This window comes from Protopterus annectens, chromosome 10.part0 (genome assembly GCF_019279795.1).
Source record: "Protopterus annectens isolate FY-2018-M chromosome 10.part0, PAN1.0, whole genome shotgun sequence".
NCBI lineage: Eukaryota > Metazoa > Chordata > Ceratodontiformes > Protopteridae > Protopterus > Protopterus annectens.
In genome coordinates, this window is record NC_056744.1 from 884,126,265 (window position 1) to 884,142,675 (window position 16,411).

The 16,411-nt window shown below is 42.3% G+C and overlaps 1 protein-coding gene across 1 annotated transcript in view; it reads left to right on the forward strand.

The window, feature by feature from the left end:
- The window catches only part of CCDC18 (coiled-coil domain containing 18), a 2,776,331-nt gene that overhangs the window by 1,902,255 nt on the left and 857,665 nt on the right, over positions 1–16,411 (forward strand). The window lies entirely within an intron of this gene.

The following is a 16,411-nucleotide window of genomic DNA, read 5'->3' on the forward strand; positions in this document are numbered from 1 at the left end:
TTAATGGCTTTCAAGACTTCTTCCAGGGCAGGTGTTGATCAACAGACAACACAACTGTCAGGGGAACACATTCTTACCCATTGTGCAGGCAAGCAATGATTTTTATGGAGACTACTTTCAGCTTGCAACTAACTCTTCAGGCAAAGGTTTCTCTGGAGCACAGAACTCCTTAGCAGATGTGTGTTAAGCAGACAAATCATGGATCCCCCACGGTGAAACTGGATCTTCATGTATTTCAAAATTGTGTCATGCTCTTCAATATCTTACTGAGTTATTGGACAAAGGTTTGTCTTTCTCTCTCCATAAAGATTCATGCTGCTGCAATTTCAGCCTGCTATGATTGTGACCCACATTGTTTTGTTTCCTTTGTTCAAGCAATTTCTTAGAGGGGCAAAAAGAATATAAGACCCCCGTAGGAAGCTCCTACTCCTGCTTGGGATCTCAATTTGTGTTTGAAGAAACTCTACAACCTTTTGAGCCTCAAGCTACTGCTGAATGAAATATTTGTTTGTGGAAGAAGACTTTTTTTTTGTTGGCCATTACTCTGAAAGAAGGGTTTCTGAGAGGCCCTTATTTTTGTATCTTGGGGAATAATATGTAAATTCACTCCGAACACCTAATACTGAATTGACATCTTCCATGCAGAATATTTTCATAAATTTCTTCAAAAATGTACCCTCCTTTGTTTTATTTTTTTTTTCTTAACCCCTAAGAAACATCTTCACTGTTGCAAATCACATTCCTGTCCCCACCTATAAGTAATATTCCTTGCTGAAAGATGATTATTTCTCCCAGAATTTTCTTTAGCTCTATTATAGCAGTTTTACGTGGAATATAAATATATGTCAGTGTAATCCTCTTCCCTTGCCAGTAACCCCTTAGTACTAGAAATATACCATTATTATCTTTTTTATCCTCTTCTGTCACTATTGGAAATTAATATAAGCACTCCTCTTTTCCTATGTCCCAGGCATTCTGCTGAATCACCATCCGGAAAACCTTTCTTTATCAAATTCACATGTTAATTTCTTTCCAAGTGTGTCTCCTGTAGGATAGCTTTTTAGAACTATTTTTTAATATAGTTCACTTCTTGTTCTTTTTGTATTTATCTGAGACCTTTGACATTTAAAGGCATTACAGAAAGCATAATTGTGTTAAGAAGTTATTATTCTTACCTTTTATATAGATCACCTTTTTGTTAAGTGACAAATTTCCAGTTTTTCTGTTGCATGCAAACACTATTTGGCAGGTTGATCTTTTATACAGTTTTCTTTTCATATCCATTCGAGCCTATGTCACTGCTTACAAAACATTTTGTTTTATTGAAAGCCCTCAAAAAAAAAAAAAAAAAGCAAACACACCCCAATACCCCCCAAAAAAGTATTAACTTAATGCTAACACACAAAACTATGTACATCTTGAAATATTGAAGTTTTACCCTCCTAAGAGGAAGACATTTCCCAAACTGACAGCCACACTTAGACTTGCGTTCACCTAAATGAAAGGTTATCCATGCTAAGATGCATGGTGTAGCCTGTGTTGCTGCTAAGTGCTGTCTGGTTTTATCTTATCTTTATAGCTTTGCCAGCTGGGAAAACCTTGAATGCTTTCAGAAATCATTATTGCCTAGCTGGGAAAGCTATAACGATAAAACAAAACCAGGCAGCACTTAGCAGTAACACAGGCTATACCATTTACTTATGCAAGAATGAGAAAAGTAAATCAGTGTTTCTGTTGTCATGCTCTTTTGACCAGTCTTTTCTTCTTTAGTACGTTGCAGTGCCTACATTTCTTAAAAACTGGACAATGAGAAAGAGAGAAGGGAAAAAGAAAAAAAAATAAACAGCAGCACTTGTTTACATTAGTATCCCCATTACACCTAAAAATAACTGAGAAAACTTTACTTTATAGCATGCAAAGAAAATCATACACAATACAAATATTAGTAGTAAGAAAAATTTGTTTTACTTAGTTAACTTTCTCCCTCCTCTTCCCCTCTCCTAAGGATTTTTCTGAACATTAATGACATGAAGAAGGGTATATACTTTGGAGTCCCCTACAAGTTTAACAAAGTCTAAAAAGTCCAATATTTCCAGATTTTCTTGTTCTATCATTTTTTCACAAATATAAATGTCCTTCTAATCCTCAGATGTTGAAGGTAAACAGGCAAAGTAGATAGCCCAACAGGATAGGCTGCCAAAGGTGACATGTACAAGGCCATGGGTCTCTTCTGTAATGGAGAAGAGGCATCAGGGAGCAGTTAGAATTGTAGAGTCTGTGAGGGGGAATGGTGAGTGGAAAGGAATACTGCAACATGGAAGAGGAGGACATCTATGGTTATGGTAAGATTTTACACAACTATTCTATGTCTTATTCCTGTGTTGCAGTATTCTTGGTGTGGGAGAGTACCACAACTTAGTTTGATGAAAGTGTGGCAGATGCAGAAGAAGATTCCACAAAGCCTTGTAGGATTGCCCTGGTAAATCCTGTGCGTGCTTTGGAGATTTGGTCCAATTTGTAATGTTTGTTGAAAGTGTGGATAGTGGACCAATGTAGCTGCTTCCATAATGGAAACTGTGTCCATGCCTTTTTGGAAGACCTTGGAAGTGGCCACTGCTCTTGTGGAGTGTGCCTTAACCCCAAATGGAGTTTTTTTTTCCTGTGGTGTGAGTAGCAGAAACTGATTGCCTTTCTAATCCAGGATGCAGTGGTCTGTTTGTGACTGCCTTGCCCAGTGCCCTGGGGTGGAAAGATACAAAGAGTTTGGATTTCTTAATGTCTTTAGTCTTGTCCAGGTAAAATCTCAGTTACCTGTGGACATCTAGGGAGTGGAGTATCCTCTCTTCTTGGTTAGTGGGAGAGGGGAAAAAATTGGGTAGTTGAATGGATTGATTTAGAGATAAGTCATTGACAACCTTGGGCATGAAGGAAGGGTTAGTTCTCAGTTTAACCTTGTCCCTATGAAAAATGGTGCAAGGTGAGCATGCCATTAAGGCTTGTAGCTTGGAAACCCTTTTGGCAGAGGTAATAGCCACTAACAGTACTGTTTTCCAAATACAAAACTGTAGAGAGGCTGTATTAGCTGGTTCGAAGGGGGCTGGGTGAGTTTTTCCAGGATGAAGTTCAGGTCCCATGGAGGGAGGGATAGGCTTCTTAGGTGGTCTGATATGTAAGACCCCTTTAAGGAAGAGTTTCACATGTAGCCTGGCTAACAAGAGATGATCTAAAGTTAAGCAGGCTGATAATGCAGAGAGGTGCACTTTCACTGATGAATAGGAAAGTCCACCCTTTATAAGTTGACACATGTATGAGAGGACTAGGGGGTATGAACCTCGTAAGGGTCCCTTTTCTGTCCCAGACACCACTGAGTAAATCTTTCCCATTTAGCAAGGTATGATTTTCTAGTAGTGGGTTTCCTGGCCTCCCTCAGGACTGATGGCACATCCTCTGAATAGTGGTGTCTGAATGGAGTTAGTAATTTATCACCCACAGAGTCAGGGATAGCATTTGCAAGTGTGGGTGTAGGAGAGTTCAATTGTCTTGTGTCAGAAGGTCCACCTTGTGGGGTAACTTGCAGTGATTGCTCTTGGCTAAATTGTGTAGAAGGGGGGACCAGTACTGTTTTGGCCAGTAGGGAGTCACTAGCAAGATTTTTGGTTTGTCCTTCCTGATTTTCAGATGGACTTTCTGAATCAGAGGGAAGTGGGGGAGGGGGAGGTGTACAGGAACTTGCCCTCCCAGGTGAAACTGAAGGCGTCTACTCTCCAGGCTTGGGAAGAGTAAGTCTTTGTGCAGAAGATCTGCAGCTGCCTGTTCTGGGGGAAGGCAAACAGGTCTACTTGTGGAGTGCCCCACCGGTGGACTATGTCTAGGAAGACCATCCTGTCCAGCATCCATTTGTGTTGTGGAGAGGATGTTCTGCTCAGGAGGTGTGCTTGCTTGTTGTCCTGCGAAGGGATGTAGCTAGCTTTCATGGATAAGTTGTGCTGGGATGCTAGGTCCCAAATTAGTAGGGCTAGCCTGCACAATTGGTATGCCTTGATACCTCCCTGTTTGTTGACGTACCACATTACAGTGGTATTGTCCATCACTATCAGAAGAGGACCTGGTAGCAGTAGGGGTATGAAGGTCTGTAGAGCTAAAAGAACTGCTGTCCTCTCCTTTACATTGATGTTTGGTTTTCATGGGAGGTTGCCACTGGGCTTGGACTCGGTAAGAGTGCAAGGTGGCTCCCCAGCCTGAGTTTGAGGCATCTGTATGCAATATTTGTGTGGGTTGAGGGGGCTGCAGTGGAAGCCCCGGGTTTAGTTGTACTTGCTGGATCCATCAAAAGATTTCCTTTTTAAACAGGGAAGAAGAGGGATAACTTGTTCCAAGTGATTCTGGTGGTGTGACCAGATATTTTTTAGGTACCATTGCAGTTTTTGCATATGCATTCTGGCCAATGGTAGCATGGGAATGGTTGCTGCCATCAATCCCAGGAGTCGAAGGAATTGCCTTGCAGTGACGGTCTGGGAAACCAAGAGTTCCTGGTAGTGGGAAGTTAGAGATAGAACCTTGTCCTGTGGGAGAAAGGCTTTCATTCGTTCTGTAGTGATTCTGCAACCTAGGAATATCCTGTCTGGGTTCAGGGAGAACTTCCTGAGGTTTGGTGTGAACCCTAGACTTTGTAGAAGGGACACAGTAAAGTGTAGATGTCTTAAGAGGGAATCTTTGGACTGTGCTACGATAAAGATGTCGTCCAGATATGGGTAAATCTGGATTCCTTGGATCCTGTAGTAGGCAATGGCTGGAGCTAGGCACTTTTTGAACACTCTTGGGGCAGTGGATAAACCAAAGGGCAAGGTCGTAAACTGGAAGTGCGAAGATGGGCCAGAGAAATGCAGGAAATGTCTGTGTAAGGTCCTTATGGGAATGTGCAGGTAAGCATCTTTTAGGTCCAAGGTGACCATGAAAGCATTTGAGGAAAAGAGAGTGGGAAGTGACAGGATTTTTAAGGTAGGTACCTGCAGGTAAAGGTTTAGGGGTCTCCAGGGACCGTCCTTTTGAGGGACCAGAAACGGACGTGAGTAGAATCCCTTTCCTTCTTGTCCTGTGGGAAAAGGCTCTATTGTGCCTTGTTGTTGCGTCTGACAGAATTTGTGGAAGGAGATGGCATTGTTTTTTTGCGGGAAATGGAATGCCCTTCCAGGGGGGATTTGTTTCCAGGATAGAAAGTACACTTTTGAATAATGGTTAATACCCATTGGTCTGTAGTGATTTTTTGCCAGAAGGGGAGACAGTGGGTAAGGCGGGCTGAGAGGGGCAGATGGGCAAGGCAGTCATGCATTATTAGGACCTCCCCTGTCCTGAAAGGGTTGTCTAGGCTGAGCAGGTGGGCCAGTAGGCCTGGATGAGGAATGTCTTCTAGTTCCTCTTCTGGGTCTGGAGGAGGAGGTAGCAGCGGATTACGCCTAACAAAGGTAGTATTAGCTGGGTAGTTCCTATAACATTTGGGTATAAGGGGATACCAGGAGATGTTTTATATCTGTAATTCTTTGCTTTTTTCTTGAAGATTCTTAAATAGGTCTGCAAATTGCTTTCCAAAGAGGAAGCTGTGATCCAGGGGGGTGTCCAAGATTTTGGACTTGAAGTTCTCTGGCAGATTCTGTAGTCTAAGCCAGGAATATTTCCTAAGGACAGATGATGATGCTGCAGAGCGAGCAGAAGCTTCTGCAGCATTGTAAGTGCATCTTATGGAGTGTCTAGCCACTTGTAGTGCTAAGGACAATTTGGAGGAGATATCCGTTTTAATGGGACTGTCAGGAATTTAAACTAGTATAGAGGTGGCTTGGGATACTAAGTCCAGGGCATACTTGGTCATGTGTGTTTGATAGTTAATGGCTCTGAAGGCCAAAGTGGAGGACGTGTACACCTTCTTGCCTATCCTATCCATGGATTTGCTATCTATATCTGTGGGCAATAGGGAGGCAGAAGGTAACATCCTAGACTGTTTATCAGGGGCAGTGGCAATCACTGCTGGGTCTGCTAAGGGTGGCTTTATGAGGAATCTTTGTTCCTCTGGCACCTTGTAGAAGTGGTCTGGGTGCTTAGGTGCAGGAGGCTGTGAGTCAGGTGTTCTAGAGGCTGTAGTAAAGGCATCCATGTATGCTGGAAGAACAGGGGGTACAGCTGTGTGGGGGGGACTCCTCTTGCAGCAGGTCAAAGTATCTTTTTTGGGTTTCTGTCACTTGGGAAGTATCCAATTTGAAATGGTCTTTCATTTTGGTGATGATTTCACCAAATGTAATGTCTTCAGGTGTAGAATCCCCTTCCACAGAATCATCTTCAGGAGAGTAATATTCTTTGGGAGAAGCAATCTGGGATGCATAAGAGATGGATTTATCCGAGTAAGAGTATGAAGATTCATGTTCTTCCTCCTCCAGGAGGGGAGCCATGGGAATGGAAGAAGCAGAGGGAGGCTGGGGGCTTAGCAGAGGCAATGTAGTTGTGGGTGAGGCAGAAGGCCTGAGGGCCATAAATGCCTGCATAAGAGAAGAGGTGAAGGCCTCCCAGTCTGGAGGGTCTTCAGAAGCAGGCGTAATGTGTTTTGTTTTCTGCTTCTTTTTGGATGTAGTGGCCTTAGGAGCCAGACTAGAGCTGAGTTTGGCAGTGGTTTTATCCGAGGTCTGGATCCCGGGTGAAGGAACCACCAAATCTGGTTGCCCCACGACATCGACAGGTGTTGGTGTCTGAGAAAGCTCCATGGACGTGCCGGTCATCGGCTGAGCAGTGGCCTCCGCAAGGGAGGTTGATGGAGCCGATGGATCCGCCGAGCACTCAACTCCTACATCGGTAGTTGGTGGGGCGTCCGGGTGTGAAGCGGCAGGCGACTAAGGCCTAGGCATCTTGGCCATCTTACACAGAGGTTCTTGGGCGGCCTCAAAGTGGGATCCATCCTGAGAGCCAGCCGTTTGAGGTGTTGGTTTTCTAAGTAATTTAAAGCTGCCAGACGACTACATAAGGTCTTAGGCACAAAAGATTCACAAATAGGGCAGGCGTTATGGTCATGTTCCCGGCCCAAGCAGAAAACGCATTTGTCATGGGCGTCCTTATGGGGAATTTGGCATCCACATTGGCACTTTCCCTTTTTCTCTGACAGCTGAAAGCTACAACAACCAAGCCTAAGCAATGCAAAAGATCAGTAAAATATTAGAAATGCAAAAACCCAACGGGTTACTTATCTATAGTCGATCCGATGTCTGGAGAGCGATCATATGATGCAAAGTCATCTGCGGCTGAAAAGTTCTGAGGATTGTGCATGCAGATACCACACATAAGGTCCCTGGTTTATGGCCCTACGTGTGACACCCCATGCAGCTGCAACAGCCAAGCTTAAGCTTTTGTGTAGGAGCTGACGTACGAGTCGCCTGAAGGCAGGAAATCCCACACCAAGAATACTGCAACATGGAAGAGAAGGACATTTATGGTTATGGTAAGATTTTACACAACTATTCTTTATTGCTTTATATTCCCACATTTGTTAATTTTCAAGTTATTGGTTTTATTCTTGTTCATCTCCATCTCCCATATCCTGTCTCTGATTCATTTCAAATGTACTCTCAATTTTCTTGTCAACTCTCTTGATTGTTTTCCTTCTCTCAATTATTTTACATTGATTTATTGGAAATGGTTTCACTGGCACAGTCTTTCTGTTGTATTTATTACCTGAAGAACAAGAAGCAGAATCTTCTTCTGTTTCACAGCTCACTTTTTTGGACAGACCCTTTTATTTCCTCCTTAGCATGTAATTCATCAAAAAATGAATTTGCCCCTCCAGGAAAAAATATTTTGAAGATAGCTAGGTATGGCAGTTTGAATCTCGTGTGCTTCTCAACATTCCCTGAATAATAGAATAGATTTACTCCTCTTCTTCCTGGTGTACAGTGAGTAATCATTCTCCACAAATGCTCTACTGTCTTCCACTTTTATTACTTTGTCCTTCTGCCACAGTTTTGTCAGAATCAACTCCTTTTGCTGGTAGGATTGCATCTTTACTATTAAAGGCATAGGTTGCCTTCTCATAGCCAGGTTTGGGGCATGCACATGATGTGTCTTTCAGATAACTCCTGCTGTGGAATACCAGTCCAGTTGCTTATTTGTGCTTTCATAAAATTAATACAATATGTTTCTTCCCACTTTTCTGGTAAAGCAGAAAATCTCAGGTTTTCCCTAAGTGCTCTGTCCTCTAATTATGTTATTTTTTGAAACCTTTCTTCTTGGCAAGTCTCATATTCATCCTGCCTTTTCTTCATTTTGACCTTTGATTTTTGCAGTTTTATCAGTTCATCTGAATATCTGTTTAAAGCTTCTTCCATTTTTTCCAGCCCTTTGTTATTTGAGTTGTTATGCTCCATCAGTGTTTCCTTTATTCCAGGCTTTGTGTGCAGTTGTCTTATACTTTCCTCAAGGTTTCTTGAAGCCATGTCTGGAGCTTGCATTCCTTTTTGCTGAAGAGCTGCAGTATTTTCCAGTCAGTGTTTTTTCCTCACCTTTTGTATCTGAGTTTCTTCCAGGGCCTCTGTATTTCTTTTTTTCTGGCATCCAGGCAATGGATGTAATTACTAGCCAGTTATTGAAATTTACCCAGAAATGTAAGTCTATTCGCTTTCTCTGTTGAGTTTCTGTTTTCACACTGAAACAGCTAGAATTAATCTGTTACTCAGTGTGCAGCCATCTTGGAAGCCCAGCATACTGTTTTCATCTTGAACATGGAAAGAACTACTGGTTCCATGGTCAGTTCTTCTTCTAGCCACACAAATAAAAAGATGGACTGCCTTTGCCACCACAGCAGGCTGGCATTTTGCCTTATCTGCAGGTGGGTGACTCTCCTGTGGACTAAGTTGATTCCTCAGACCACTCTTCTTTTATCCTGGTTCCCTTTGGTATAGCACCTACATCCTGTATGGACCAGAGGTTAGTCGTGTCTTGTGCAGTTGTTGGGGTGCCTTCAATGAGCAGAGTAGAGCCACTCTTGTTGGTTCTGGGAGAAGGGGCAGGGAAGTCTTCCCTGTTAAGTCAGAATGTTGTGACCAGGGTTGCCAGACGTCCCTATTTGGGCGGGACTGTCCCGAGATCAGCAGCCTGATCCTGAGTTCCACCCTGCCGGTTTAAACCCCGGCCAGCCTCCGCTTTATTTGTTTTTTTTTTTTGATTGTCCCGTATACCTGACATACGGGCCAATCAAAAATTGCTAAACACGGAGCTTCTTGTGTTCCACATTAAACACGAGAAGCTCCATGTTTAGCGATTTTTGATTGGCCCATATGCCGGTATACGGGCCAATCAAAAATCGCTAACCACGGAGCTACTTGTGTTGAATGCGGAACTGCAATGCATTAAACAGGTGAAGCTCCGTGTTTAGTGTAGAGCTACTGAGTGAGCTCAGTTCTTTAAGATTAAAGACCTTTTTTTTTTTTTTTTTTTTTTTTGTCCCTACCTGGGGTGCTGGAAATCTGGCAACCCTGGTTGTGACCATCCCTGGAGAAGCTGCTACTGCAGTTTACCCAGTTGACCCTACTTTTCCTGTCCAAAAGAAACAGAAAACTAAACCTGTGTCTGCTGTTGCTCAAATTTCCCTGGACACTAGTTTATGAAGTCTAACTCAGGGTCTATTTCAGGGTAGTGGCCTTCCTATAAGGTGATTTCTGGCAGGAAGATGAAAGGACAGGTGCAGGGTTTTCTCCAGAGATTTCGGATTCATATTCAGATTCAGAGAAAAGCATGGTATATGATTCTCCCTGTGAGGGTTTGTCTTTTTTGTGACGGTTTTCACAGTATGCCAGTGTTTTCAGTGGGAGAACACTGAGGCTTCCCAGTCCTTCAGAAAATACTTTGAACTCTTAGAAATGGAATTTCCAGAATTTTCACCCATTCCTTCTGTACTGTCAGCATTGGAGGATGTATGTGTTAATGCCTGTAGTTTTCCTTATAGTCAGTCTGCTGCTGTGCCTAAAAAAGGCAGGTAGGTTGTATAAAGTTCATCATTTTTTTAAGTTTTTATACACTCATCCCAAATTTGACCTGTCAGCTGTAGCTTTAGTTAATCCTACTACTGCTTAACATTTAATTAATTCCAATTCTATACTTTTCAAGAATGCTAACATTATTGATAAGTTTCGGGAAAATATATACTTCTGCAGCTTTGATTTTTCAGAATTTTTAATTATCAGACTTCTGTGTTAGTTTATTCTAATTGTGCAAGTATGAGGAATGTTTTGTCTGCATTTTCTTCTTGTGAAGAAAAATCTGCTTTAAATGGTTTAGTTTCTTCCATTGCACAGGTTGCAACTTATTGCTTATAGTGTGTGTATGAAACTGTTATTACGTCTTCCAGGGCTAGGGCCACTGATATTGTTTTTAGGAGGTTTGCTTGCCTGTATTCTTAGAACTTTCCAGAAAGTATGAAATTATGTTTTAAATTCTCCTTTGGATAGACATTTAGTTTTTGGTCCCTGTCTGTTACAAAGATTATCAAAAATGTGATGAGGGGATAATTTGACTCAGGGAATCTGTAATTTTTTTTCAGCCATTCTTCTCCATATTTTCCCATGGATTCTTTACCCCTCTATCTAGTTGTGGCAAAAAACAAACAGTCTCGGCAAAATGCTGGAAAACAGTCCTTTACAAAGCAATAGCAAGGGGGATTCCAGAAAGAAGCCCCCCCACCCAAAAAAAAAACAAACAAAAAAAAACAAAAGGATGGTCTAACAAGTCAAACCGACTATTTAAGGGACCATGCCACCCACACACACACACACACAACTTGGCAATCCATTTCCTTTCCTGAAAGTCTGAATCTCCACTTCTCTCTCATTGGCAACAGTTTAAAACAAATGGGTTCTGAATATCTTTCTTCAAAGTTACAGTTGGCAGTGGGAGAAAATTCATCCTTTTCAAGTCGTAATTGTGTGTCCACAAGGTGAGACTCCTCTATTTCCCTTTGTCCTGCAGCACATGTTGTCTCAGGGAGTAATAGAGACAGTTCCTCCTTCCCAGTTTGGGAAAGATTTCTAATTCAATGATGTTTTTGGTACCAAAGGAAAAAAATGCTCTGAGACCAGTTCTGGATCTTTCTTTTCTAAACCAGTTTATGATGGTCCCCAAGTTCAAAATGCTCTCTCTTCACAACCTGTTACCTCTTCTTCCTCATTTACATTTTCTGGTAAATACTAGATTTAAAAGTTGCTTTCATCACATTATTAGTTTTCTGCCTTATCCTTTGGACTGTACACCACACCAAGAGTGTTCACAAAGTGTCTCGTGCCAGTTATAGCTCTTTGCAGGCCACAAGTTATCTGCATTTTTCCATATTTAGATAACATGCTTGTCTTTGCAGAGTCTTTTTTAAAGTGTCAAGAGTATCTTTTTTTGGTTAGAGAACTTTTGCACAAGCTGGGTTCCAAGTGAACATTCAGAAGTCTTTTTTGACTCAAACACAGTGCTGTGTTCATGGGGTGTCTTCTACATACCCCAGAGCTTTTTTTTTTTCCCCCACAGGGGAAAAAAAATAGATGCATTTCTAGAGTTTTCCACTCAGACTTCAGTCTGTGCAGGGGAATACCTCGGGATTCTGAGTCTCATGGCATCTGTGATTCTCATGATTTTTTGGCAAGGCTTCACATGAGAAACATACAATGGTATATGATGCCTCTTTGGTTCTAGCCCTGCTACCCATTATCTTTTCAAGTACCACGTACGGGATTTGTCAGAAGAGAAATCACTTGGTAGAGGTAACAGATATCCCTAAATCCAGGTGTTCCCTTCTCCAAACAGTCACTAAATGCAGATGCTTTGGACTTTGCTTGAGAGCAGTTTCGGGAAAGATAAAAGTGCAGTGTTTTTCGAACACCAAGGACAGACCTGCACAAGCACATAAATATGCAAGAGAAGCCCGTTGTAATCAAAGCAGTCAACTCTGTGGATTATCTTTAGTCCCCTGGACCTCTCTAAGTTGTTACAGACAATACCACAATTGTGTGGTACATAAACAAGAAAGGGGGAAAACAGTCTTGCCCCCTTTGCAGACTGTGCATGTTAGCTTGGGATATAGCTTTACAGCACAATTTCACTCTGCAATCATTCTACATCTCCGTGTGACAGACAAGCTGAGAAGGACAAAGGCAGATCCTCACAAATGGAATTTAGATTCGGAGGTCTTCCAAAATTTGATCCATCTGTGGGGAGTTCCTCAAGTAGACCTGTTTGCCTCTTATCTGAATAATCAGCTGGCAAAATTCTGCTCCAGGACTCATTGCAAGAAGGCCTGGAAGACAGATGCATTTTCCTTTCTGTGAACAGGAATGTTCCTTTATGCCTTTCCACCCTTTGTACTGACATCCAAGGTACTTCTGAAGATTCTGAAGGAATCCCCCAGTGTCATTATGGTGACTTGCTTCTGGTCCAAGCAACCATTGTTCTCACTTCTTCTGGAAATGGCCAGAGGAAATTACCACAAGCTTATTCACTAAATGGATTTCTTCACACAAAAACAAGGGTGTTGGATACACCCTAACGGAAGTCAACTTCAGCTGACTGCCTGGATGATAAGGTCTTAATTTTCTGTAGATACCTGTTTACTACTGAGGACACACAGCCAGTATTAATGCAGGCAAGAAAGCTTGCTAGTAGAAAATCATATATTAGCAAACAGAATATGTTTTCTTGTTAGTGTCAACAACATAAGCAGCCTTTCAGGGTTAGTGTTTCTCTGGTTTTACAGTATTTGTGTGAGTTACTGTTCTATGGCCTTTCTTACTCCTTCAATGTTAATTTTTTGGCCAGTTTGGCATGTCTGCTCATAGATCCCCCTGTTTCAATGCATTCACATGTGAAAAAGTTTTTGAAAGGGGTTTTGTTTAAGAGACCTATAAGAAAATCAGTGTAGTGGTTCCTTGGGATTTTAATTTTGTGCTAAGAGAATCTAACACATTCTCCTATTGAACCAGCTCATGTGATTGACTTGTTTCTTAATAAGGAACACTATTTAACTGATTGCTCAGACCTCTGCAACAACAGTACCTGAGTTGCGAACTTTTACATTGAGTCAACCTTATCTCATTTTCCACAGAGAGAGGTTTTTTGAGAATTAATCCTTCTTCTAAGCCTAAAGTGGTATTCAAGTTTACTTTATGCCACTCTATCCATCTCCCTGTTTTCTTTCCAGAACTCAAAAATGAGGGAGAAAGGATACTCCATACCTTGGATATCTACAGGCAAATCAGATACTAGTTTGATAGAACAAAATCTTTCAGATCTTTAAATCAGTTGTTCACTTCTTGTGACAGGAAGAAGTAGAAACAACCTGTGTCTAAATAGTCAATTTCCAAAAGGTTGTCTCAGGCTATTGCCATTCTCACCAGAACTGAGATATTTCATGCAGGGTCAAGGCTCACTCTGCCCAGGACCTTGGCTTCATCTATGGCTTTTTAGAAAAGATTGGATTCTTGATGCAGCAACTTGGTCCTCTGTACATACTTTTTTTTTTACAAAGCACTTCAAGCTTGATTCCTTCTCTTTGTCTAAATCAGACTTGGCTTGGACTGTTATGCAGGGGCTCTTGGACCCTTCTCTTTTCACCTCCCCAGTGTTGTAAGCTAGGGTTATCTATGCATATAGTTAACGCTGCATCAGTTATCAATATGATGAACATAGTACAGCTGTATAAGAAAATTTACCATGGTAGTAGATGTTAGCATGATTCCTGCTGCAGTAGTCGCTCTGTTTCTGCATCCCCCTATATATAATATATATATATATATATATATATATATATATATATATATATATATTTATTTATTACTCTTAGCTATGTCTTCTCAGGGCTCAGCATCCCTCTCTTAGTTGGCATGAAAACTCTGAAGGTCTTGCTATTCAAACCTGTCTTTTAGGCAGCTGAAGTTGAACTGCCTAGTGGTTTGCGTGCATGATTGGTGCCCTGAAGGTTTGGAAGTTGGCTAGCTGTTACATGCTTGGTAGGGTATAATCCATATAACTAAGGCTACTGCAACAATGATCATTTGAACATATACTGGTAGGGTAACTTTACTTTCATAACTGTACTTTCTTTGTGAAAGTCAGACCAAGAGTTATCTCTGTCTTCTTAAGATCCGAATGTGTGATGAGTATGCATGATTACAAAACTGCTTTGTTTATTTATGAAACCTTTGTTTATTTATGCTCTTTGTGTTATATGCTTTTCTTGAACTTGCATGTCACATTTAAAAAAAAAATCCAATTTGGTCATATTTTTGAGATCTTATGTTATCTATTTCATTATTCCTCAAGACTGGGTCTTGAATCCGACGTCAGATCAAATCCGGCAGCACACAAGGCATAGATTCAAGGGTCAAGCTCCTCAATCTCCCATAATCCCCTTCTGCACTCTCACCATCATATCTCATTTGCTGTGTTTACGCACAGGCATGCGTCTTGGCTCAGAGTTGCTTTATTGTTTTTTGGAAGTTTTCGTCAGACAAGTGATTTTCCTTTTTGTCAGACCTAATTCTCTTCCACTATCCTCCCCTCCTTTTTTTCAGCTGGTCTCTGGCATTAGGGCTTTTTTGTAATCCCCCCTTTTTCTTTAGTCAGTGCTTGGCACCTTTTTGGTCTTGTTTAATTGACAGGGTTAGTCTTATTCCTTGAAGTAGTTGTACAAATTATTTTTTGTTTGGTAGTGAGCTAGTCTTAGCAGAAGTTTTTGGTCCTCTTATCTTGTGTTTCTTTTTTGGGTGTTTTGGTGTGTGTGTGTCTTCTGACTGATATATCTTAGAAAGACAAACCTACTGGATTTAAAAGGTGCTCTTGTGGGTGTAAGATGCCAAATTCTGATGCCCACAAGAAGTGCATCTATTTAGGTGCCAACCACCTCGAGGCTGAGTGCTCTTTCTGTGCAGCATTCAACCCGCTAGTGCTGATGGACTGTCATAATATGTCCTCCTATGATCCCCACACATAGAAGGTACCATGGAAGAGAAAGTGCAAGAAGAGGCATTTGGACTCACCCATGGAGTCCCTCATGGAGAGCACAGATTTTGATGGGGACGGGTCCCCAGGTCTCTGCCTGATGACGTCTCCTTTGGAGACATTCTGGAACTGTTGAAACACAAAGGTGGATGATCTTCCCAACCCCCCCCCCCGTCCTGTGAGGAATCTGTGCTCCTAAAGGCTTTTGGGATAGGCCCATCTACTTCCTGGGTGTCCCCCCTTGTGGAAGAGCTCATCGACCTTATTTCAGACAGGGCATGGAAGGGACCTGACACTGTGGAACTGGTCCCCAAGAAGGCTGACAAGTTCTTTCATCCCCTGTCCAGTAGGATGCATTGGAGCAAAGGCATTCCACTTGATACCATTGTGGTTGTCGTGGCCACCAAAAAGGAGCTAGTGGAACAGAGGTCCACTGTCCATCCCCTGAATAGGGAGTCTTGGGTGATAGACACGGGAAGTGCATCTGTGCCTCAGCCCCATTTGGCTTGAGAGCTTTTAACTATTTGATACACTTTACCCACCTCCAAAGAGACCTGGTTGCTGAACTAACCAAATCTCTTTCAGAGTTGATGTCTGCAGGGGACCTCAAAAAGGTCTCACCCCAGCGCACCACTCTGTCTTCTCTTGCCAGCTCCTCAATGAGGTTAATCTCTAATGCTGCTGAGTGTTCCTCTCGAGCGGCTGGTGCAGACATTGCCTTGAAGCGTCATGCGTGGATGCAGTTGTGCGGGTTTGTGGAACCCTTCAAGGTATCTTTCATGAATGCCTCTTTTGATGGCTCCTCACTGTTTGGATCATCAGTCAAGGAGACTTTGACCCGCAGTGAGCAGGAAGAGAAGACTCAGCGGTAGGGATCAAATTTTATACCCCCAGACGTCTTTTTCCAAGAACTGGTAGGGAGGTAAGAAACTTTGGTTCAAAAAGCCACAGAGTTCCTTCCAAAGCACTCCTGAGGATTCCTCTTCTAGAGACAGGAGAAGAAGGTTCAATGATAGACACTGCCCTAGAGGCAGAGTGGGTACGCAGAACCAAGGCTTCAGAGAACCTTTCTCTGAGAAGCACTTTTAATGCCCTTGAGGCATTGCCCAACTGTCCTGCCCGGGGGGGGGGTTGGTTCTTATTGCACCCAAACACCTGGTCAGCCATAACGATCGATCACTGGGTGCTTACTATCATATCCAGGGGGTATTACATTCCCTTTTCCCAACCCGATGCACCACCCAGTCAGAGAGAACTGTCCCAAAGAGAAGTTCTAAACCTTTTAGAAAAAAGAGCCATCCAAGAGGTCCCAACAGGACAAAGAGGGTCCAGAACTTATTCTCGCTTCTTTTTGATGCCAGTAAAAGACTGGGGACCTGTGTCCAATTTTGGACCTGAGCAACTTGAA